This window comes from Podarcis filfolensis, assembly GCF_964270895.1.
Source record: "Podarcis filfolensis genome assembly, chromosome: 3".
NCBI lineage: Eukaryota > Metazoa > Chordata > Lepidosauria > Squamata > Lacertidae > Podarcis > Podarcis filfolensis.
The window spans coordinates 113253702-113277664 of NC_139606.1; positions in this window are offsets into that span (position 1 = coordinate 113253702).

The window sequence follows — 23963 nt, forward strand, 5'->3', positions numbered from 1 at the left end:
AGATAGATGATAGATAGATAGATAGATAGATAGATAGATGATAGATAGATAGATAGATAGATAGAGATAGATAGATAGATGATAGATAGATAGATAGATAGATAGATAGATAGATAGATGATAGATGATAGATAGATAGATAGATAGATAGATAGATAGATATAGATAGAAGATAGATGATAGATGATAGATGATAGATGATAGATGATAGATAGAGATAGAGATAGAGATAGAGATAGAGATGATAGAGATAGAGATAGAGATAGATAGATGATAGAGATAGATAGATAGATGATAGATAGATAGATGATAGATAGATAGATAGATATAGATAGATAGATAGATAGATAGATATAGATAGATAGATGATAGATAGATAGATGATAGATAGATAGATATAGATAGATAGATGATAGATGATAGATGATAGATAATAGATAATAGATAATAGATAATAGATAATAGATAATAGATAATAGATAATAGATAGATAGATAGATATAGATAGATGATAGATAGATAGATAGATAGATAGATGATAGATAGATAGATAGATGATAGATAGACAGATAGATGATAGATAGATAGATAGATAGATAGATAGATAGATAGATATAGATATAGATGATAGATAGATAGATGATTGATAGATAGATTAGATAGATAGATAGATGATAGATAGATAGATAGATAGATAGATGATAGATAGATAGATAGATAGATAGATAGATAGATAGATAGATGATAGATGATAGATGATAGATAGATAGATGATAGATAGATAGAGATAGATAGATAGATGATAGATAGATAGATGATAGATAGATAGATAGATAGATAGATAGATAGATATAGATAGATGATAGATAGATTAGATAGATAGACAGATAGATAGATAGATAGACAGATAGATAGATAGATAGATAGATAGATAGATAGATAGATGATAGATAGATAGATGACAGACAGACAGACAGACAGACAGACAGACAGACAGACTTTGTGTCCAAACAGATAATGATATAAGAGTGATGGTTATAAGATTGATTTTTAAATCTGGAAATGTCAGTAAGAGCTTCAGACCATTGAGTAATGGATTATGGGTCTTTAGCCTCCCAGCCTTGTGGTATAAGTCTCTTTGCAAATCAGATGGGTTCATGGGATCCACTTCCATGGCCTATCTCTTTGTCCCCACATCACAAGAATATAATTTAACACTGCGTGAACATCTGCAAATATCAAGGATTTAATGGCAAACGACTATTTCTGACCACCAAGAAGAAACCCTAGGACATGCCCACATCATATGCCTCAAATAGGCATCATCGGCATTACATCACCAGCATATGCAAATGTTATGCAAATAAGCACCCTCTTTTGCCCTCTTTTTGGGGGAATACAATTTCCGCCTCCTTGTTACAGCTTAGTTTGCCCGCCCCTCCTGATGTACGACAGACTTTATGAATCATCCCCAAACCCGAAGCAAGCAAATTCATCAAAGAGTTAGCAAGGTGCGGGGGATTTTAGCGGACTATTGTTCTTCTCTTCCTGCCACAATCTGTTGAGACTGTGTTTTGAGGAAAGATTCCTGCTTCAATTACGCAAGCTGCCAAATTCCCTTTGTCCCTTGCTCCCTTTCTAATGCAATATTTGGAAGGATCGCTATAAAGACGCTAGCGGCTTTTAACGGATCATTCGTAACATCCACATGTTTGGGCATCCTTGCCCCCGCCCTCTCCACCCAGCTTGCTTCTGTGCATTTTTTATTCAGGTGTAATAAGGTGGCAACAAGCACATGAAATAGTTGTTAATCCTCGGCATAAAACGATTCTTAATAATCGCTTGGCATTTATTTGATATACAAGCCCTGTCTTATTAAATCAAACTCTTTAGATTTAATAGGATAGTTTATTGTATTATATGGCTTTGCAGCTGCAATGCTACAGTTCTGCTTGAAGAAGCATTTTCATTATAAACTGCTTGTTGCAAGTTTCCCCAAGTAGCACTTTTACTTCACATGCTGCATTCGACGCTACTCTCCAAACCCACCCTACTGGCACCAGATCCCTTTCATTTTATTTTTTACTAAAAGCAAAATATTCAAATCCCCCCCCCCAAAGCTGCAGCTCCGCTAAAGGTAAAGGTAAAGGGACCCCTGACCATTAGGTCCAGTCGTGGCCGACTCTGGGGTTGCAGTGCTCATCTCGCTCTATTGGCCGAGGGAGCCGGCATTTGTCCACAGACAGCTTCCAGGTCATGTGGCCAGCATAACTAAGCCGCTTCTGGCGAACCAGAGCAGCGCACGGAAATGCCGTTTACCTTCCCGCCGGAGCGGTACCTATTTATCTACTTGCACTTTGACGTACTTCCGAACTGCTAGGTTGGCAGGAGCAGGGACCAAGCAACGGGAGCTCACCCTGTCACGGGGATTCAAACCGCCGACCTTCTGATCGGCAAGTTCTAGGCTCTGTGGTTTAACCCACAGCGCCACCTGCGTCCCATGATCCGTTAATGCAATATTAAAGCAGGAATGGGGAAGTGTGAAAAAGAGAGCAGAACTTAACCCCTTCTCCCTCCCTCTCTCACACACAAACAATACCACACAGTCCCTTCTCCAGGGGCCTTGGGGCACTTGGGGTACCTCGGTTTAAGAACAGTCCTGTTTAAGAACGATTCGGTTTACAAACTCTGCAAAACCAGAAATGGTGTCCTGGTTTGAGAACTTTACCTCGGTCTAAGAACGGTGGAAGGGCACCAGTGGCAGGAGGCCTCATTAGGGAAAGTGCGCCTCAGTTTAAGAACGGTTTCAGTTCAAAAGAACTACTAATGGAAGACGAAGAGTGGCAAATGAAATTAATGGACTAGGCAGAATTAGATAAGATGACAGGAAGGATCCGAAACCTGCAGGACCAAAGATTCTTAGAAGACTGAAGTAAATATTTGAAGTATTTGGAAAGCAATTGTAATAAACAGATTACGCTAGTAGGACTGCAAGACGTTTTGTAAGGAGGACTGTGTGAAATATTGCAATGAAGACTTTGAAGAGAGTTATCAGTTAAGGACGATTAAAAGTAATAGAGAAATTAAGAAAAGTAGACAAAGTGATAAAGATTGGAAAATCTTCAGATGTGGCCAAGTTTTTACAAAGTCTTTTACAAAGTCTAAAACATTGTATAAGATAAGAAAATATGTTAAACGATTGTTGGAAATGATATGTTAAAAAACAGCCAACCCAAAGCTGTGCTTTGGTTTTTGAATGCTTTGGAAGTCGAACGGACTTCCGGAACGGATTCCGTTTGAATTCCAAAGTACGACTGTCATTTTTAATATGTTGTAATCTGCCTAGAGCTTGGTTTTAATATTGAAAAGACGGCATACAAATAAATTGATTGATTGATTGATTGATTGAATATGGATGCTCCTGGATGCTCAGATGGTAGCATAAGGCTGGATTGGATACTTTTGTCACAGACCCTGGCCTGGCCTATAGGTCTTCAACAAGCTAGTTTCAAGGTCTGACTGGTCCTCCTTCACCCAGAGCCTAGTATTGGATAATAGGGATTATTCCTTCTGTTCCTTTCTTAAGACACAGTTTCAGGACATTCTGACATAAGGAAGAAGCTGTGCTCTCTGGAAGAAGGCAACTGCCAAAGCTGCAGGTCAGTTGCTGACAATGGCAAGTTCAGGCATGTGTCTGAACATGCGAAGGCTCATAGTATGGATGGAAGCAGGAACATGAACAGAAGTCCTAACCGCAACAATCTTGCATGTGCAAGGAAGGCCTTCAATTTGTTTTTGAGCGCGGGTGGCACTGTGGGTTAAACCACAGAGCCTAGGGCTTGCTGATTAGAAGGTCAGCAGTTTGAATCCCCGCGACGGGGTGAGCTCCCATTGCTCAGCCCCAGCTCCTGCCAAGCTAGCAGTTCGAAAGCACGTCAAAGTGCAAGTAGATAAATAGGTACCACTCCGGCAGAAAGATAAACGGTGTTTCCATGCACAGTTCTGGTTCATGCTGGCCACATGACCCGGAAGCTGTACGCCGGCTCCCTTGGCCAATAAAGCGGGATGAGTGCCGCAACTCCAGAGTCGCCCACGACTGGACCTATTGGTCAGGGGTCCCTTTCCCTTTACCTTAAATTCCTCCACACAATCGAGGACCCTGCTTGATTAGCAGCTCCCTGCCAGAGCTGGGTGAATCCACCCTTTCCAATGTCTCTCTGTACCTTAAATTAAGTTATCCACGTTTCCAAAAGAGTTTCTTGATTTAAAAAGGAAAAAAGAAGAAGAAAATCCTCAGGGAAACTCATCAGCATTTGAGTGCAAATCTCTCCAAAAACACTATGTGCAATTTTACCCCCTGAGTAAAATATTAGGATTTTGTACGCTACTTTAATTAATATTCACATATCTATGCATACTTAACACTAGATCAGGCAGTTTTCGACACATCCCTTTGCTGGATAATGGCATTGCAAACTTCAGAAAAGGGTGGATTTCAAAGGGGGGGGCTGTGTTTCGGTTTGCACATTGTTTCAGGAAGTGGGGTTGCCATCCCATTCATAACTGTAAACACCTCTCTAATGCCCCCCCTTTGGTTAATTTGTTTTCCTTCTCCAGTCCATACAATAGCATTGTAGCTCAGGGGCAGAGCATCTCCTTTGTGTGCAAAAGGCTCCGGGTTCAAATATCTCAACATCTCAGGTTTAGGACTGGGCAATGTCCCCTGCCCAAAATCCCGAAGAGTCCACTCAGTGTGGACAATACTAGATGGAGCAATGCTCTGAGGTGTTAGAGGTGTTAGTACCTCTGGTGGGGGGGACAACACATGTTGTGCTCCTTCTGTGGTAGTTTGTCCACCTTGGGACAAACCACACTAAGCTCTCACCTGTGGCTCCGAGAAGTTGCTAGCATGCGACAGCTCAGTTGGTTAGCGCCTAGTGCCGAGAATGCCAAGGTTGCAGTTTCGATTGCCATATGGGACAGCTGCATATTCATTGCTGCATTGCAGGAAGTTGGAATAGATGAGTCTTGGGGTCCCTTCCGACACCAGAATTCTAGGCTTTGACTGGCCAGCTAAACCAGGTGAGGGTAGCTGATTGGACTTAAACCCTCCGTGAGTTAGGGACTTGTCTATCCCCTGCATGCAAAGACAAGGTCTGGCGGATTGAGCAAATGAGACCAATAGTGGGTCCAGCAGTACAGGAAGCAGTTTCTTCATGTGTTGTAGAGAGAAGTAAGGAGAAGATGGGAAGGTAGCCTATCTGCCAGTGTGGTGTAGTGGTTAAGAGCGGTAGACTCGTAATCTGGTGAACCGGGTTCGCGTCTCCGCTCCTCCACATGCAGCTGCTGGGTGACCTTGGGCCAGTCACACTTCTTTGAAGTCTCTCAGCCCCACTCACCTCACACAGTGTTTGTTGTGGGGCAAGAAGGGAAAGGAGATTGTGAGCCACTTTGAGACTCCTTAGGGTAGTGATAAAGCGGGATATCAAATCCAAACTCTTCATCATCATCATCTAGGAGAAGGAAGACTCTGATCTTAAACCTCCACTGCCTTGCAAGATATCTTCATGAGAAGAAAAGGCTAAGGAGTAGACCCTACACAAATTCAAAGTGGAGTCCCTAAGATGGTTGGATTGCGCCTTGTACGCCTCCTTCCAACAACTCCTGCAGCCAAGCTGGTGCCAAACGTCTTGCTCTGCTTTCCTTTGAACCACATCAGCAAGGCTGGGGTTTGGTGGGTCTTGTCATCTGGGCAGCCCAGGACCTCCACGCACACTGTCCAGGTTCGCGCCCCAGGGAGGTCACTTAGGTGCTGCTAACGCAGAGGTTTGACTTCACCCCTGAAGGGACACTCCATTGTCTCTCGAGACAGCTGGATGCCAACAGTGCTGTGACAGCTTCCTCTCTCCCAGGAAGCTAGAGGCAAGTGGCGCTCGATCTGCAAAACAAGCCAGGTGGAAGCACTAAACAGAGTGCAGAAACAGCAGCCGGGCCCATTGCTGAGTGCCCTCGCCCCTCTCAGACAGCCATTGCATTCCTCCCTCCCTCAATCTGAGCCATCCTGGACCAGCAGGCAAACTCTCAGGGGAGGCTGGGCAGGCAGAGAGCTTCTGCTCCTTGTGAAGGTTGCAGGAGCCGCACTACTGGTCCGCTGACCCTGATGATATTGATGACAATTAGTCGGCAGAGATTAAAATGGAAATGAGGAGAGGCTTTCGTCTGTCACTTTATCCATCAGCTGTAGCTTGCCCCAGGCAATGGACGCGTGCTGGGCTCTCTGTTTTCTTGTTATTCCCTTGTTTCAGGCTCACTTGGTTTCGGCGCTCGCTGCTTCTCGGCGCTAAATTCCCCCTCAAAGCCACTTTTTAAAAGAGGCAGAGGAAGAGTGGGGGGGGAGGTTGTCAAATCCCCCTGGCCCACATTTCATGGCACATCACAGGGCCGAATCACAAACTTGACAGGATGTACGGTTGGCCTCCTGCAGGTGGGGAATTTCAGCTCCTCCTCCTCTCCCCCCCCATTTCCATGTTTTTCTTTGTTAATTTAAGGAGTTGTGGGGAGCCATCAATTGCATTGCCCCAGAAATGAAGGTGTCGTATGGGTGTCACTGCAAAATGGCAACCGTGTTTCTTCTTCCTTCCTTCATCCTTTGCCTAATTAAATGTCCATTCAGCATACCCCTTGCAAGTGACATCCTAGTGGTTTTTAATATTAAAAAGTTGCATGAGAGGTAGGTGAAGGGACCCCTGACCATTAGGTCCAGTCGTGACCGACTCTGGGGTTGCGGCGCTCATCTCGCTTTATTGGCCAAGGGAGCCGGCGTACAGCTTCCGGGTCATGTGGCCAGCATGACTAAGCCGCTTCTGGCGAACCAGAGCAGTGCACGGAAATGCCATTTACCTTCTCGTCGGAGCGGTACCTATTTATCTACTTGCACTTTGACGTGCTTTCGAACTGCTAGGTTGGCAGGAGCAGGGACTGAGCAACGGGCACTCACCCCGTCCCAGGGATTCGAATCGTCGACCTGATTGGCAAGCCCTAAGCTCTGTGGTTTAACCCACAGTGCCACCCGCGTCCCTTTGCATGAGAGGTAGTACCAGGCTAAATGAAGACCCAGGTGAGCTTGGAGACTGGACCTCGCAGGTGTGGGACTTCATAATTGGAAGCTCCTCCATACTGAAAGGATAAACACCCCGCTCATAGAAAACTAGGTGCCAGAAACAGGAATTCCAGGCTCGCCTCCCTTATACACCAGCTTTTTATGTGCAAGGTGTATTTGTGCAAGGAACCTTCAACCACACCGTCTGCCTTGCTGCCTGTAGTGTTGCTGTCCAAGAACAACGTCGCCATCTTTGCATGAGCTGAACCAGACTGCTGGTCCAGTCGAGTGCAAAGCAGAGGTAAGTATCTCCTTCCAGCATTGGCTTGGCATTGGCTTGAGCTAAGATATACCCCCTACCCCCCAAAATGAAACAGCTCAGCTCCCATTTCCAAATCAACCAGAATTTGCTTACTTTTCCCACATACATACTTTGAAAGCAGATAACGTGGAAATGAATGACAACCACCGTTTCATTTGCATAGGAACTACTTTCCAAATTAAGGGTATGTCTGGAAGTCTTCTGCGGCTCGGATTTTAATCCAGACCGGAGAAGATTTTTCGGGAGGGAGGGGCCTCAAATCACCGCCGCTGCTCTGAGTCCAGAAAAACTCAGCAGCATCTTAAGCAAAAAGCAGCTTTCCGTATCTGTGTCTTTAGTCTCACACTTCAAACACACACAAAAAGATGTGAATGCTTCTCCTAGATCCACTTATTTTCTTAAGGTCAACCATCTGGATCCAAATTTCATTAGAGGTTAAACCTGATTTTTAAAACAAATGTGAAACTTTCCACATGATTAAGCTTAAAATTATCTGGGCTTCTTCTTTTCTTTTCTTTTCTTTTCTTTTCTTTTTTTTCTTTTTTGCTGCCGCTAATGTACATCTGACTAATCAAGGGGTCAAGAGTGCAGATTCCCCGGCTTGGCTACCAGCCAGAGTTGCAAACAAAAGGCCTCTCCATGGCTCAGTCGGATGTAGCGATACAGATTTCTCTGCACAGCCCGTCCTCAGCCGGCAGCAGACTGCGCCTAGACAGAGCCTACAACGCTAGCATGACAAGAGAGAAGGGAAAGGGAATGAAAGGAAAGCAAAACAAACCAAGGAGTGGGATCTTGCATTGAGGAATAATTTCTCCAACTTCCCTTCATGGCAGCCAGCTTCATCCTGACTGCATTGTATGTATGAGAGAATGGAAGGGGGGTCAAGAAGAAACAATGGGTCTGTCGCTTATCAGAACTTGTCCTCTGTCACCCCAGCCCAATGGTGGGGAATGTTTTCCAGTTCAAAGGCCACCTCCCCTTTGGCTCTGGCAGGATGCTGAAGCCCTACTGCCTCCATCCCAAAACTGGGAGTGCTTTGGGAAGGTGGCGTGAGGGCTTTTGGACCCGCCGGAGCATCGTGCCTTTCTCACTAAGCTGACCAGAAGCTTCCCAGGCTTCTGTTGGTGCTGAAATTTAAAGGCCTAAACAGTCTCAGCCCAGTATACCTGAAGAAACATCTCCACCCCCATCGTTCTGCCCAGACACTGAGGTCCAGCTCCAAAGGCCTTCTGGAGGTTCCCTCACTGCAAGAAGCGAAATTACAGGGAAACAAGCAGAGGGCCTTCCCGGTAGTGGCGCCTGCCCTGTGGAATGCCCTCCCACCAGATGTCAAGGAAATAAACAACTATCTGACTTTTAGAAGACATCTGAAGGCAGCCCTGTTCAGGGAAGCTTTTAATGTTTAATAGACTACTGTATTTTAATATTTTGTTGGAAGCCGCCCAGAGTGGCTGGGGAAACCCAGCCAGATGGGCAGGATATAAATAAATTATTATTATTATTATTATTATTATTATTATTATTATTATTAATAATAATAATAATAATAATAATAATAATAATAATATGACAATCTGCAGCTCACGGCTGCAACCAATCACCTGTCACCCCTACCCACTACCCGTGTATAAGACACCCCCAGTTTTTGAAGCTTATTTTTGAGTTAAAAAAAAAAGTCTTCTACACAGAAAAGTACGGTAATAAAAAAAAAATGGAGATGGATGAAAACCAGAAGGAGGTTTTCTAGAAGCACACAAAGTTCCGGTTCTCACCTAGGAGCTGTGGGACAGATCAGTTCATATTTGAATTTGAAAAGGCCATGCTTGGATTCGTCGACAACACCTGACCAGCCAATTGATCAGCATTCTATTGAGGATTATTTTGTTATGCCTGCCTGTTTTTAAAACCCGTTGATTTTATCTGCATTTTCTCACAAATATTTTACATTATTTTATGCAATAAAAATAAATCCCTTCTGCTAACTTGCACCTGTTAGCCTCCCATAGGGACAGACGAGATGCAGAACAAGGGGGAATTTATTCCGTTTGCATCTTAAAGCAAATCAACCCAATTCACAGTTCTCCCAAACCAATGCATGAACCAAAATGCAATTATATCCTTTGCAATCCACACTTCTCTGAATGTTGTGATGTAGTTCTCCAGCCAAGCAAAATGCACAGTGGGCGAAATATGTAGGTAAGTGAAAGTAACATGTTAAAACATACTAAAAACACATTATATTAGGGGAACGTGGTTGCAAAAATGTGTAATTAGGCAAAATTTCACATTGGGAAATTTGAATGTGAAAATTCATACAAATTTTAATCCACACTTTTTATTTTTCCTTAGGGGGAATAAGATGACAAACAGATGCAGAAATAGGGTAACTAAAATGGAAACTGAGAGTCAATGGAAATGGAAACTGAGAATATCCAAAATGGACAGATTTGTCTACCCTACTTTCATTCATAATACAGTGTGCTTTCATTTTGTTTTCTCCATTTTAGAATCAGAGAGCATTTGGTTCTGCATACAGTCATACCTTGGTTGTCAAACGGAATCTGTTCCGGAAGTCTGTTCGACTTCCAAAAATGTTCAACAACCAAGGCGCGGCTTCTGATTGGCTGCAGGAGCTTCCTGCACTCAATTGGAAGCCGTGTCAGATGTTTGGCTTCCAAAGAACGTTCGCAAATTGGAACACTCACTTCCAGGTTTGCAGCGTTCGGGAGCCAAAACATTTGAATCGTAAGATGTCCGAGATCCAAGATACGGCTGTATTCACTCAAGACATAAGAAGATTCTGGTGGATTAAGCCATGTAGACCAGCCTTCTGTTCTTGCAGTACCAACCACATGCCTGCACAGAAGCCCGCACACAAGACCCAAGTGCAACTCCTCGCTTGTGATTCACAACAACAGGTGTGCATTGCTTCTTACAGCGGAGGAAGCAAAATAGCCATGGTGACTATTAGATGTTGAAAGCCTTGTCCTCCGTGAATCTGTCTGATCCTATTTGAAAGCCACCCACCTTCTTGGCCCTTGCTACATCTACCGAGAGCAAGAATGGCTCAATCTTTGCGGATGACCTAGGATCTCTAGATGCCATTCAGATGGAAGATTGAAATACGGATACAGTGGGTGGCCAGAGAAACTAAACTCACCAAATCAGTCCCTACCACAAAAGGTTTTTCTGTCCTACTCCACCGCCCTACAAATACGCCAGACTCCACCGCCCTAAAGAATCAACGGCTGAAAACCTCCGAGGGCTCCCAAAATCCAAAAATCCAAGAATCAGCCGATGCCCTAAATATCCTTTCCTGGAATGTGCCCGGTTGGTCTAGATGTTTATCTCAATCTACAGATATTCCATTCTATCACCAAAACTTTAAAATCATCGCCCTTCAATAGACATGGGCGGCGGAAACTCCAGTTCTGGAAGGTTTTTATGCTTATGCAACTAGGGCTGTCCCGGGGAGGCTAAAAGAAGAAGAGCTTGGATTTGATATCCCACTTTATCACTACCCGAAGGAGTCTCAAAGTGGATAACATTTTCCTTTCCCTTCCTCCCCCACAACAAACACTCTGTGAGGTGAGTGAGGCTGAGAGACTTCAAAGAAGTGTGACTAGCCCAAAGTCACCCAGCAGCAGCATGTGGAGGAGCTGAGACGTGAACCCTGTTCACCAGATTACGAGTCCACCGCTCTTAACCACTGCACCACACTGGCTTTGCATCTTGATTTCTCAATGTCTAAATGCCACCTGTAAAGAGCTGCCCTCCCTAGACCAACTAGCAGTGGCCTTACTTATATCATGGGGAAGATCTAAAGTGTTTATATTCCTCCAGCTAGCTTAAATATTGACAATGATAGCAAGTGGAAAAGATTAGAAACCTTTGTCAAGTTGCTGATTTCGGATTATCCGGGGGCAAAGGTCCTTCTGGTGGGTGAGCTAAACACAAGGCTGGGCCAGATGGCTCCAGTTTAGAAACCAAGGTAAAGGTAAAGGAACCCCTGACCATTAGGTCCAGTCATAGCCAACTCTGGGGTTGCGGCGCTCATCTCGCTTTATTGGCCAAGGGAGCCGGCGTACAGCTCTGGTCATGTGGCCAGCATGACTAAGCCGCTTCTGGTGAACCAGAGCAGCGCACGGAAATGCCGTTTACCTTCCCGCCGGAGTGGTACCTATTTATCTACTTGCACTTTGACTTGCTTTCGAACTGCTAGGTTGGCAGGAGCAGGGACCGAGCAACGGGAGCTCACCCCGTCGCGGGGATTCGAACCGCTGACCTTTTGATCGGCAAGCCCTAGGCTCTGTGGTTTAATCCACAGCACCACCCGTGTCCCACTTAGCAACCAAATACATGTTGAAAATTGGTTTTCCTGAGACGTCTAGCCCAAGAGCCTGCCAGACCCCAAGGCTATCTAAGGACCATTATTCAAACTACCGAGAGCAACTTCCGCAATTCAGCAATAAGCACATAAGAAAAGGCTGCTGGATCAGACCAGGGGACCATCTAGCATCCTGTCCTCACAGCAGCCAACCAGATCCCTGTGAGGAAACTGGCAAGCAGAACCCAAACACAAGAGCCCTCTTCCCCCCTGCAGTTTCCATCCATTGGCATTCAGAAGAAATGCGCTTCGGAGGCTTCGTGTTGCTATCGCTGAAGCCAAGGAGCCTGCATTCGCTCCATAGGACGAAAAATACTGTATAATGGCTAGGATTTGATCATTTTGGTTGCCCTTTCCTTGCGCAAAGCACATTGCGTGGTAGACCTCATTCTCTCCCATGGTTTGACTGCTGCCTGTCCGGACGTAAACTGCTGAACCAGCAGAGCTCCAGATTCCCTTGAAGGTGTTTCTAATTACTGTTATTAAAATGCAAACTTACCGCCGCTTGCAGCAAGCAGGTCTCAGTTTTACAAGCCTGAGGAGGAGGATGTCAACATCGTTTCTCTCCACTGTACATAGTTTAATATGGCCTTTGTAAAAACTCCTCCTCCTCCTATGATATCAGTTTTATGGGGCAGGTGTCATGTCTTTATATGTCTGAACTGTTCCATGACTACTGGTGTGCCAAATCCTTGCTCATGGTTATGCATCAGAAGAGTCACTGGGAATTTATAGGCACAGAATAGTCGTAGGCTTTTCTCTCGTCAGAGAAATGGTCCTAGAGTCACTCCAACATTGTCATGGACAGATCCTGTAGCACAGTGGTTCTCAACCTGTGGGTCCCCAGATGTTGTTGGACTACAACTCCCATCATCCCTGAGCTCTGGCTTTGCTAGCTAGGGATGATGGGAGTTGTAGTCCAACAACATCTGGGGACCCACAAGTTGAGAACCACTGCTGTAGCACAACATATGGATTCAGTAGGGGTGGATGTCTAGACAGAGGTTCTTACTTGTGAACTGCCCTAAGCTCTTCAGATGAAGGGTGGTCTGTAAATATAATAAGTATTTAATTAATTAGAGATCTAGTTATTTGGGCACATAAAGGTATAGGCTTAGCAACAGACCCAGGGCTCAGGAGTCAAAGTTCAGGCATTCCAGAGTAGGGCAAAAAGTTCAGGGCTGGACTTGCAAGTGATGGAAGCAGTGGAGGTGTCCCAAAGTTTCTTAACCCTCCCACCAGCTTTTAAAGATAGGAGATGGTACACTCACTTGGAACCATAGAATTGTGGAGCTGGATGGAACCCAAAGGGTCATCTGGTCCAAACCCCTGCAATGCAAGGAGACTCTCAACTTGCAAGGATGTCAAGATTGCAAATGGGCGCTCCTTCCGGGCAGTGGGGGCCTCTGCTCCCATCTGCAGTGCCTGGCTCTAGGCAACAAGGTTGCACCTTCCTGTTCAGACTCTCCCACCCAACTGACCAAAGCCCACCCACCATAGAAGCCAACACTTAGGGGCCAAGGGCATCTCGCTCCCCCCATAAGTTGACGGCTCCTTTTCAGGGACCGTGCTAAGGAGGGCTGCACGGAGGAGGAATGGTGGGAGCCTCCCCTGCTCCTGATCAGGATTCTGAATCTTCCCAGGAGCAGGAGAACAGTAAAGATTTGGAACAGCGGTTTGCAGAGGAGCATAGTTCAGAATGAAGAAGCTGAGGAGAACTGGGTGGGGAACAGCTAGGAGGAGGAGAACTGGGAGAGAGAGAGAGTTAACAGACTCAGTGTCGCTGGAAAGCATTCATCCTCTCATTCCAAGGTCAAGGAGAGCAGATAAGGTGGCAGCACAGAAAGTACAGTGGTTGTGTGACCAGGTGGCAAGACGTGGTAGTGGAGTGGGTGACTATGGAGGAAGCCTGACACACACACCCAAAGTTGATGGGCATTGCCATTCAAATCGTGTGGGTGCACCCCTTCCACCTGACAGTCTTCACTGAGGCTCTCTCCTCTGCAGGAAGGCCAAAGGGGAGAGGTGTTATTCTGGCTCCCTGTTCCAAAGTTGGTGAAAAGATGAGATCCTGCCTCCTCTAACCCAAGTTCTGCCTGTCCAGCCTCCTCGTCTGGTTCTTCCTTCTCATCTTTCTCCTATATCAGGGCCTGACAACCCAAGTACTGTCCCTACAATGTTTCAGGGCTCATGGCAATGAGTTAGGCTGCCAGAGTAATTTGCCATCATGGTTAGGATAATAGCTGTCAACGTTTCCCTTTTTTAAAGGGAAATTCCCTTATTCCCGGTATGCCCCACGGAGAGCCTCAAGGTCCATAAATAGCAACACCCTAGAGGTCCCGGGCCCTAAGGAAGTTAGATTAGCCTCAACCAGAGCCAGGGCTTTTTCAACACTGGCTCCAGCCTGGTGGAACGCTCTGCCTCATGAGACCAGGGCCCTGCAGGATCTGATTTCTTTCCACGGGGCCTGTAAGACAGAGTTGTTCCGCCTGGCCTTTGGCTTGGAGTCAATTTGATTCCCTCCCCCTTTCTTTTTCCTTTCTCCTCCTGTGATGAGGCTGCATTTTAATATTTTAATGTTTCAATATTTTAATGTTGTATTTTAATCTTGTTTTTAATTTGAATTCATTCAACTTGTTTTTATTATTGCTCGTTAGCCGCCCTAAGCCCGGCCTTGGCTGGGGAGGTCGGGGTATAAATAAAAATTATTATTATTATTATTATTATTATTATTATTATTATTATTATTCCAAATAGGATTCCTCGCAAGAAAAGGGAAAAGTTGACAGCTATGGTTAGGATGCTGGTGTCAGGGCCCAAGAGACCAAGACCTTGGGGAAAGGGACTTTTGCAGGTAAATAGGAGCAGGTATAGATTTCTATGAATGTGGCAAGGTGGGGGGTTAAATTATCCACCCCCCCAAAATGCCAGCTCCCTCCCAGAAGCTGGAGACTCAGCATTCCTTGCAGCAGGGGGTCCCAAATGAGCGTTCTTTCCATCCAGTAGAAGCAGTGGGCACAAGCCTAGAACAGTTTCTTCCTTGAGGAATGTGGGAGAGGAGGAGGGGAAGACCCTAACAGCACAGAAATGTCACTTCAAGCTTGAACAAGTTTATTCTACTGGCTGCAGAGCTTGTCAGAACACAGTGAGGGAGAAGCTGACAGCCATAAATCAGGTTCAAGACCTAAGAATATACCACTAAACAAGGACCCAGTCACAGCTGCTTTATAGGGATACACTGCCCTCGTGACAACAGACATCTAACACCCCACAACTCTCAAAAATCAGCAGAGCCATAACCTTTATTCCATTCCATTCACTTTTGTAAGGTAGAGTTTGTTCGAAATTCTTTCTTTCTTTCTTTCTCTTTCTTTCTTCTAAAGCTGAAAGGGGGAAAAACCCAGCCCCTCATCTCCTTTGCTGAAACCAGCCAATCAGCCCTTGCAATTGATTTTTCTATTAAGTAGTTCTAGTAAACATTTTGACTAGCTGTGGTAGCCTAATACAGATGTTCCCTTTTGAAGGAGCTCTGCAAACAGGTGACGACAGTGTTTCAAAGCAACAGCAAAGGGTCTCAACTAGACCGAAGGTGAAGAATTGGCTCGGAAGGAGAACCAGAATGGGCAAATCTGTCAATTTCAGTTTCTTTCAGTTTTTCAGCCTCAAGTGCAGCTTGCCGCATTTCCATGTCAGTTAGTGATTTGTTTGTTTGTTTAAAAGTCCTCAGGAAAGTTCATCAGCATTTGGCTGCAAATTTCCACAGGTATTCACATTTGCATGCAATTTTGCCTAATATACACATTTTTGCAAAGCCATTCCCCCTAAAACGACGCATTTGTGCATGTTATTTTCACTAATGTGTTCATTTTTAGGGACACCTTATCTTAGTGGATGCTCTCTCTCTCTCTCTCTCTCTCTCTCTCTCTCTCTCTCTCTCTCTCTTTTCCTTTGGCTGGGGAACTGCATTTTGCATTGCAAAATTCAGAGAAATGTGAATTTCAAAAGATGGCTGTGCAAATTACGCAGATTTGCCTTTAAATATTAGCAGAATCAAATTCCTAATGGAATTCCTAATTCCTAATGGAGAGCCCTGCTAAATTGGATCAGTCCTGCTAGATCTGTCACCAAAGCCCAGCAATCCGATTACAGCATAGCATAGCATTTATCCTCCAGCATGCTATGCCTGAACATGGAGGCTCCATCGCCCTCTCACGGCCTCATATGCATGGGCTGAGAAATAGGAGGTGAATTGCCAGAAAAGAGGGAGAAAGGGGGTGCAGGTTTGGGTAACCTTTGCATGTCTGAATACGGTATGCAGTGCATACTTAGAAATAATGGTCGTCATTTAAATAGGTGAGCGGAGAAGACTGTGGCCAGGTGACCTGTTTGCCTGCTCAGTCTACTGTCATAGAGATAACTGTGGGTTAGTAACTTCCAGGCCTTCTCACAATCCTTTATCCTTAAACCAGGCTTAGACTGTGTGGTCTTTCAAGCACAGGTAGTGACCATTTCATGTGGGGGTTCCATTCGTGATTCCCGCACATGGCAGCAGAGCGTGTATATGAGTGGCCTGTCCTGTTATGCCCCACCCCTGTTCCCCCCACATTTGGTGATCACACATCAATTGGATGTGCCTAAAATGGTTGCCGCTTACAAAGGACTTCTTTGAAAAGACGGCTGTCCTTCAACGATGATGCAGGCAGTAGTGGACCATCTAAAGGAGGGCAGTCCTGCATGGCCAACCATCTCAGGACTCATAGCCATTGATAGGCTTCTTCTTGATGGATAGCTCTGAAATGAATGGCAGTGAATTTGATGAGTTAACTACTCCTTATTTATTTATTAATTTATACCCCGCCCGTCTGGCTGGGCGGCTCCCAGCCGAATATTAAAAACACAATACAGCATTAAACATTAAAAACTTCCCTAAAGTTATCTCCTGCTTGGACTACTGCAATGCACTCTACGTGGGGCTACCTTTGAAGGTGACCCAGAAACTGCAATTAATCCAGAATGCAGCAGCTAGACTGCTGACTGGGAGTGGCCGCTGGGATCACATAACACTGGTCCTGAGAGATCTGCATTGGCTCCCAGTAGGTTTCCGAGCACAATTCAAAGTGTTGGTGCTTACCTTTAACACCCTAAATGGCCTCAATCCTGAATACCTGAAGGAGCGTCTCCACCCCCATCGTTCAGCCCGGACACTGAGATCCAGTGCCAAGGGCCTTCTGGTGGTTCCCACATTGCAAGAAGTGAGGTTACAGGGAACCAAACAGAAGGCCTTCTTGGTAGTGGCGCCTGCCCTGTGGAACGCCCTCCCTTCAGATGTGAAGGAAATAAGCAGCTATCCTATCTTTAAAAGACATCTGAAGGCAGCCCTGTTTAGGGGAGTTTTTAATATTTAATGCTGTATTGTTTTTAACACTTGATTGGGAGCCGCCCAGAGTGGCTGGGGAAACTCAGCCAGATGGGTGGGGTATAAATAATAAATTATTATTATTATTATAGGCAGGGCTGCCTTCAGATGTCTTTTAAAAGTAAAATAGTTGCTTATTGCCTTGATATTTGATGGGAGGGTGTTCCATAGGGCGGGCGCCACTACCTAGAAGACCCTCTGCCTGGTTCCTTGTAACCTCACTTCTCGCAGTGAGGGAACCACCAGAAGGCCCTCGGAGCTGGACCTCAGTGTCCGAGCAGAACGATGGGTTGTTCGACAGGATCGAGGATGTTTAGAGCTTTAAAGGTAAGCACCAACACTTTGAATTGTGCTTGGAAATGCCTTGTGTGAAGAAGACCCGTCTTTGGTCTTTCCTAAATCTTCTGCCAGCCTGACTCATTGGGTGACCTTCCCGTACTGGCCACATCTGTACCATGCATTTGAAGCACTATGATACCACAATCATGGTTTCCCCCAGAGAATGCTGGGAGCTGTAGTTTGCTAAGGGCACTGAGACCCACCTCCTGCAGCCTGTCTGTCACTTGACAGGTGAGTGGGACTGTCCACCTCATCTGATGTCATCACAATGTCAGGTGACTAACAGGTGGGTGGCCCCACCCACCCACCCATCAGAGTTGGCCCAGAGGGTGGGGTGGTGATAAAGTACAGGCCCAGCAGCCAAAATCGTTCTTATATCCCTGCCTTAGGAGCAATGTGATGCAAAGTTCATGGAATCATTTCTAAGGCGTTCCAGGAACTATGGAGAAAACCTTTCACTCTTCTGTGCCATTTGCATTGCCCAGAAAATCTTGGGTGCCGCATGTGTGATGCAATGCGATGTCACTGCCAAGACATTCCCAGAAGTAGAACAAGTGGGATGCTATGGAGAGGGCCTTGCACCACCGGGCAGAGGGCCTTCTCAGTAGCCACACCTGCCCTGTGGAAGGCCCTCCCATCAGATGTCAAGGAAAAATCCAACCAACTGACTTTTAGGAAATATCTGAAGGCAGCCCTGTTTAGGGAAGTTTTCAATCTTTGGTGTTTCATCGTGTTTTCAATATTCTATTGGGAGCCACCCAGAGTGGCTGGGGCAATCCAGTTAGATGGGTGGCATACTACTACTACTACTACTAATAATAATAATAATAATAATAATAAGGTAAAGGTACCCCTGACCGTTAGGTCCAGTCGCAGACGACTCTGAGGTTGCGTGCTCATCTCGCTCTGTAGGCCAAGGGAGTCGGCGTTTGTTCGCAGACAGCTTCCGGGTCATGTGGCCAGCATGACTAAGCCGCTTCTGGCAAACCAGAGCAGCGCACAGAAATGCCGTTTACCTTCCCACTGGAGTGGTACCTATTTATCTACTTGCACTTTGACGTGTTTTTGAACTGCTAGGTTGGCAGGAGCTGGGACAGAACAACAGGAGCAATTCGAACTGCCGAACTTCTAATTGGCAAGCTCTAGGCTCTATGGTTTTAGACCACAGCACCAACCGCAAATAATAATAATAATAATAATAATAATAATAATAATAATAATAATAATAATAATATGAGAATGCAGGGTTTCGAAAAAAATATTTTGAATGCATAGAAATAAATATTGAAACTCAGGTGCCTTGCAAGGTGATGTAGGGCAGGCAGATAAATAAACACACAGCCGCATTTCTGAGGAATTCATTTCCCCTCAGGGAGGGAGGCAATTTCGAGAATACCCACCTAATGCATAGTTAATAATAATTATTATTTATGTAAATTTTCAGCCCAGCTTTATAATAAAATAAAATAGACTCTGCACTGACCGCTACTCTGACCTCTAAGAACCTTGCAGCACCCAATTGTGATATCAGGGGCCCCAGAGAGCAGGACAGCAGAGGGACCCACCCGCACTGATGCAGCTGTGTGGCTCACCTGGCTTCCCCGCAGTGTACATCGCTGTGGGGTACTGAGGGGGGAAGGGAGGCAGGTGGGGCAGCGGGGAGCTCAGCATGGTGCAGACACAGCAGCAGGAGCGAGGTTGGGTTGTCTCTGCTGCCGCACTTGCACCTGCCAAGCTTCTCTCTGTCTTATCCCTCCCACTCTTGGCAGGAGCCTATTAGGAAACTGCTCGATCACACCAGGGTCCCGTCGAGTCCAGCATCTCATTCTCACAGTGGCCAGCCAGTGGCCAGCAAGGAAAAACTGCAAGCAGGATTTGAGCACAGGAGCACACTCCTCTCTTGCCCTTTCCAGCAGTGGTATTCAGAAATATGGAGACAGAGCATAGCCATCCAGGCTGGTTGCCATTGGTTGCCTTCTCTGCGATCATATAGAATTGTAGAGTTGAAAGGGACCCCAAGGGTCATCTAGTCCAACTCCCGGCAATGCAGGAATCTCAACAAAAATTCATTAACGGTCAAATTCATCAACAACACCTTCTAAAGAGTCTGAAACCATATTTACAATGCCAAAATAATAATGGCATACACAACTCAACATCTCAAAGCCAAATATAACTGCATAAGTCCAAGAGAATAACTCTTGATGCATATACTTGTTGCTGGTGCAATTCCGACGGAATTCTGACAACAAGCCTTTTCAAAAAGTGCCTTTTCGAGCTTGGAGCTGATCTATTTGGTTGAACCATTGAATTGCCATTGCATAGCTCCTTTTCGGGCCAACCAGAAGAAGACTCGCAAAACAGAGATTGAAATCCGGTTATCTCGTTGTCCAAGTTCTGCCGGACTGCTTGAGTTTGGATTTTGATATCCTGCTTTATCCCTACCCTAAGGAGTCTCAAAGCGGCTCACAATCTCCTTTCCCTTCCTCCCCCACAACAAACACTCTGTGAGGTGAGTGAGGCTGAGAGACTTCAGAGAAGTGTGACTAGCCCAAGGTCACCCAGCAGCTGCATGTGGAGGAGCGGAGACGTGAACCCGGTCCACCAGATTACGAGTCTTCCACTCTGAACCACTACAACTGTTAATGGGTTATTTAGTTTGTGATTTGCTTTTCTGTATTCCTTGGGAAGTGGAAACTCAACTAAAACATCCATGACAGATGACCAGTCCTCACTGCTTGTTGGGGAACCATGTTCCATAGCTTAGCTGTTCTGTATAAATACTCCGCCAACTGCTACTGGAGAGACCCTCCCAGCGGTGTGTCATCACCCCTGCCAACAGATGCCTGATTCCACGGAGTCACCCTAAAGAGGCCCACCTGACTTCTTCGCTAACCAGCTTCCAGTAAATGCTAAAGACAGACCTCTTTACCCGGGCGTTTAACACCTGAGATGTGTGCTTTCAGAAGCCACACTCTTCTTGAGAGCTTAATATGTTTAAACTGTTTTTAATTCTGAATTTTAAATGGTTACAACCCGCCCTGAGACCTGCTGGCGAAGGGTGAGTAATACATTTAACGACAACAGCAAGAACATGAACGTTACACCTGGTGGTTTTGCTTTCTTTTAAAGTTAGCCACACTTTAAATAATACGTTATTAGCCCTTTGGAGCTGCTCATGGTTTAAATTTTTGATTCTTTATTTTCTTTCTGCCATGTTTGCACTTCTTTGCTGTTAACAAATCAATAAAAAAATTTAAAATTAAAAGTTGGCTATACGTTTCGAGGTCTCTGGTCCCCATGAAATGCCCTCAGGAATCTGGAAGAGTTTTGATACAATGGGTTTCTTTCAGGCTTTCTGGCCTTCTGTACTGCAAGGCTACTGTGTAATCTTTGTGGCCACATGAGGAATTTGAACTGCGACAAGCTTGACACTCCAGCCAGTTTGCCATTTGCCAACTCTCTTTCATTTCCGTTTCTTGAAGCTGCTTAAAAAGATTTTGCAAAGACAAGGACAAAGTTCACGCTTCCTGCCGGTTAGAAAACAGGTGGAGGTGTGCCGAGTCGAGAGCATCCCTCACAGCATGAAACATGAGGGCTCAGCTCCCGAAAACCTTGGCAGGTCACAAATCCCAGTCCGGGATTCGCTATTTTAAGCTTTTCATCCGGGCAATCGCCAGGGTTTCACAGTTGGGCCTCCGCTTAGAAGAACCTGCACCAGATCTACAAGTCAAAACACGAGAGCTGACTCTTCCATCTTTCTCACACGCCACCTGGTCTCAGCTACACCCACCAGGCTGCCAATGAATACAGCAACAAGCCTTGGCCTGCGACCAACCAGCGAAGCGTCTTGTTCACATGAGTGACATGAAGGGAACGTACTTGGAGAGGGGGCGGCAGGGTGGAGAGCCAATGCAGAGCGGCGGCGAGTCTCAGGTGCCGGGGAGTGGAGAAGTGAAATGTTCAGAGTTGTTGCTGAATTTCACCTGAGCGTCGATAGGCCCCCAAAGGTTCCCAATCAGGTGAAATGTAGACAGGGCTTTTTTTGAGGGAAGCTTAAAACAGCTTCCAGAAGACATGCAAAAATTCCTGAGGGAGGACAGGTACTCAGTTTTGGCGTGTCGTCCCAGCTGTGGGAAGAGCCGACCTTTCAACCTGGGGGAACTCTAAAAATAGGCAGTATTTTATTGTCATTTGGCACATTCGGATCCCGCCCTCCCACCTGCGAGGATTCGCCGCAATGTTAATAATAGTACATCGCAAACAGGGGAAGCAAACTCAGTGAGCAATCAAGAGTGTACACGTCGCCACAGCAAAGCAGCAGTGAAGCCTTGGAGCTATGCAGCAAACTGAATTCTCAGTTTGGGGAGCAGCCCTGGCATCTCCTGGTAGGACTGGGGAAGCCCGTCTGAAGGGCACTGGCAGTCCGTGCAGACAATGCAGAGGCAGATGGACTGAGGTCTGTGTTGTTCTAAGGCAACTTCATATGTTTCTAGCTGCCCTGAAAGTTCTCAATGGCTGCATCTACATCCTAAAGAAGCTATCATACCAGGTCATTGCTTCTTCTCCCAGAGAATGACGGGGTCTCGGGAAGGGGTAGTACCTCTGGTGGAGGACATGTCATGCTCCTTCTGGGTTAGTCTGGCCACCTTTGGTCCCCACCCTGCACTTAGCTCTCACCTGAAGGAGCGTCTCCACCCCCATCGTTCTGCCCGGACACTGAAGTCCAGCACCAAGGGCCTTCTGGCGGTTCCTTGACTGCGAGAAGCCAATTTACAGGGAACCAGGCAGAGGACCTTCTTGGTAGTGGCACCCGCCTTGTGGAATGCCTCCCACCAGATGTCAAAGAGAGAAACAACTACCAGACTTTTAGAAGACATCTGAAGGCAGCCCTGTTTAGGGAAGCTTTTAATGTTTAATAGGTTATTGTATTTTAGTGTTCTGTTGGAAGCCACCCAGAGTGGCTGGGAAAACCCAGCCATATAGGCAGGGTATAAATTATTATTTTTTTTTTATTATTATTATTATTATTATTATTATTATTATTATTATTGAAGCTGTCAGCGTGTGACAGTGGCCACACTTTGGGAAATGGCTTTGACTGGCCAGCTAAACCAGGTGAGGGTAGCCAAAGGGTCTCAAACCCTTAGTGAGTTAGGGACTTCCCCTGCATAGGAAGACAGTCTTCCGGCGGATTGAGAAGACAAGACCAATAGTGGGTCCAACGATCAAGAAGGTGGTTTCTGCATGTGCTGCAGAGGGAAGTGAGGGGCAGATGGAGCTCATCATCCTGAGAAAGATCTCATCTGGAAGAAGGAAAACCCTGGCCCTAAACCTCCACTGCTTTGCAGGATATCTTTGGGAAGGAGAGAAGACAAAGGAGCAAACACCACACAAATCTAGAGTGGAGCCCTTGAGATGGCTGGATTGCGTCTTGAACGCCTCCTTCTGGCAACTCCTGCAGCCAGGTTGGTGCCCACCATATTGCTCTGCTTTCTTTTGGACCACATCAGTCTGTTGGGGTGCTGAAAGTTCTTGTTGTTTAGTCGTTTAGTCGTGTCCGACTCTTTGAGACCCCATAGATCAGAGCACGCCAGGCACTCCTGTCTTCCACTGCCTCCCGCAGCTTGGTCAAACTCATGTTGCTAGCTTCTGTCCAACCATCTCATCCTCTGTTGTCCCCTTCTCCTTGTGCCCTCCATCCTTCCCAACATCAGGGTCTTTCCCAGGGAGTCTTCACTTCTCATGATGTGGCCAAAGTATTAGAGCCTCAGCTTCAGGATCTGTCCTTCCAGTGAGCACTCAGGGCTGATTTCCTTCCGAATGGAGAGGTTTGATCTTCTTGCAGTCCATGGCACTCTCAAGAGTCTCCTCCAGCACCAGAATTCAAAAGCATCAATTCTTCGGCGATCAGCCTTCTTTATGGTCCAGCTCTCACTTCCATACATCACTACTGGGGAAACCATAGCTTTAACTGAGAGTTAAGCTGAGAGTTCTTAGGAGTCTCCTATATTCCCTTCCCAGGGCTATGATTTCCAAGGAGTGGATTAGAAAACCATCTCTCTTCCCAGTGAACTGTAGCTCTGTGAAGGGGGTAGAATGACCTCAGCCTGAAATCCTGGAGAGCCACTTCCAGTCAGTGCAGTACAGTATTGAGCTAGATGGACCAAATGGCTGACTAAATGGCTGAATAAAGCCCATATTCCTATGGAATTACTTCTGCCCATTGGGCCACCATCCTTTGCTACTCCTTTACACCTCGCTCTGGCTGGCGGGTCTCAAGGTCCTAATAAAAGTAATATGAACAACACCAACATCCAAAGTAGAGACCATGAGCCCAAAGTCTTCCCAGGCCTAGTCAGAAGCATCTGACCAGAGAGCTGGTCCTGGCAGAAGAAGT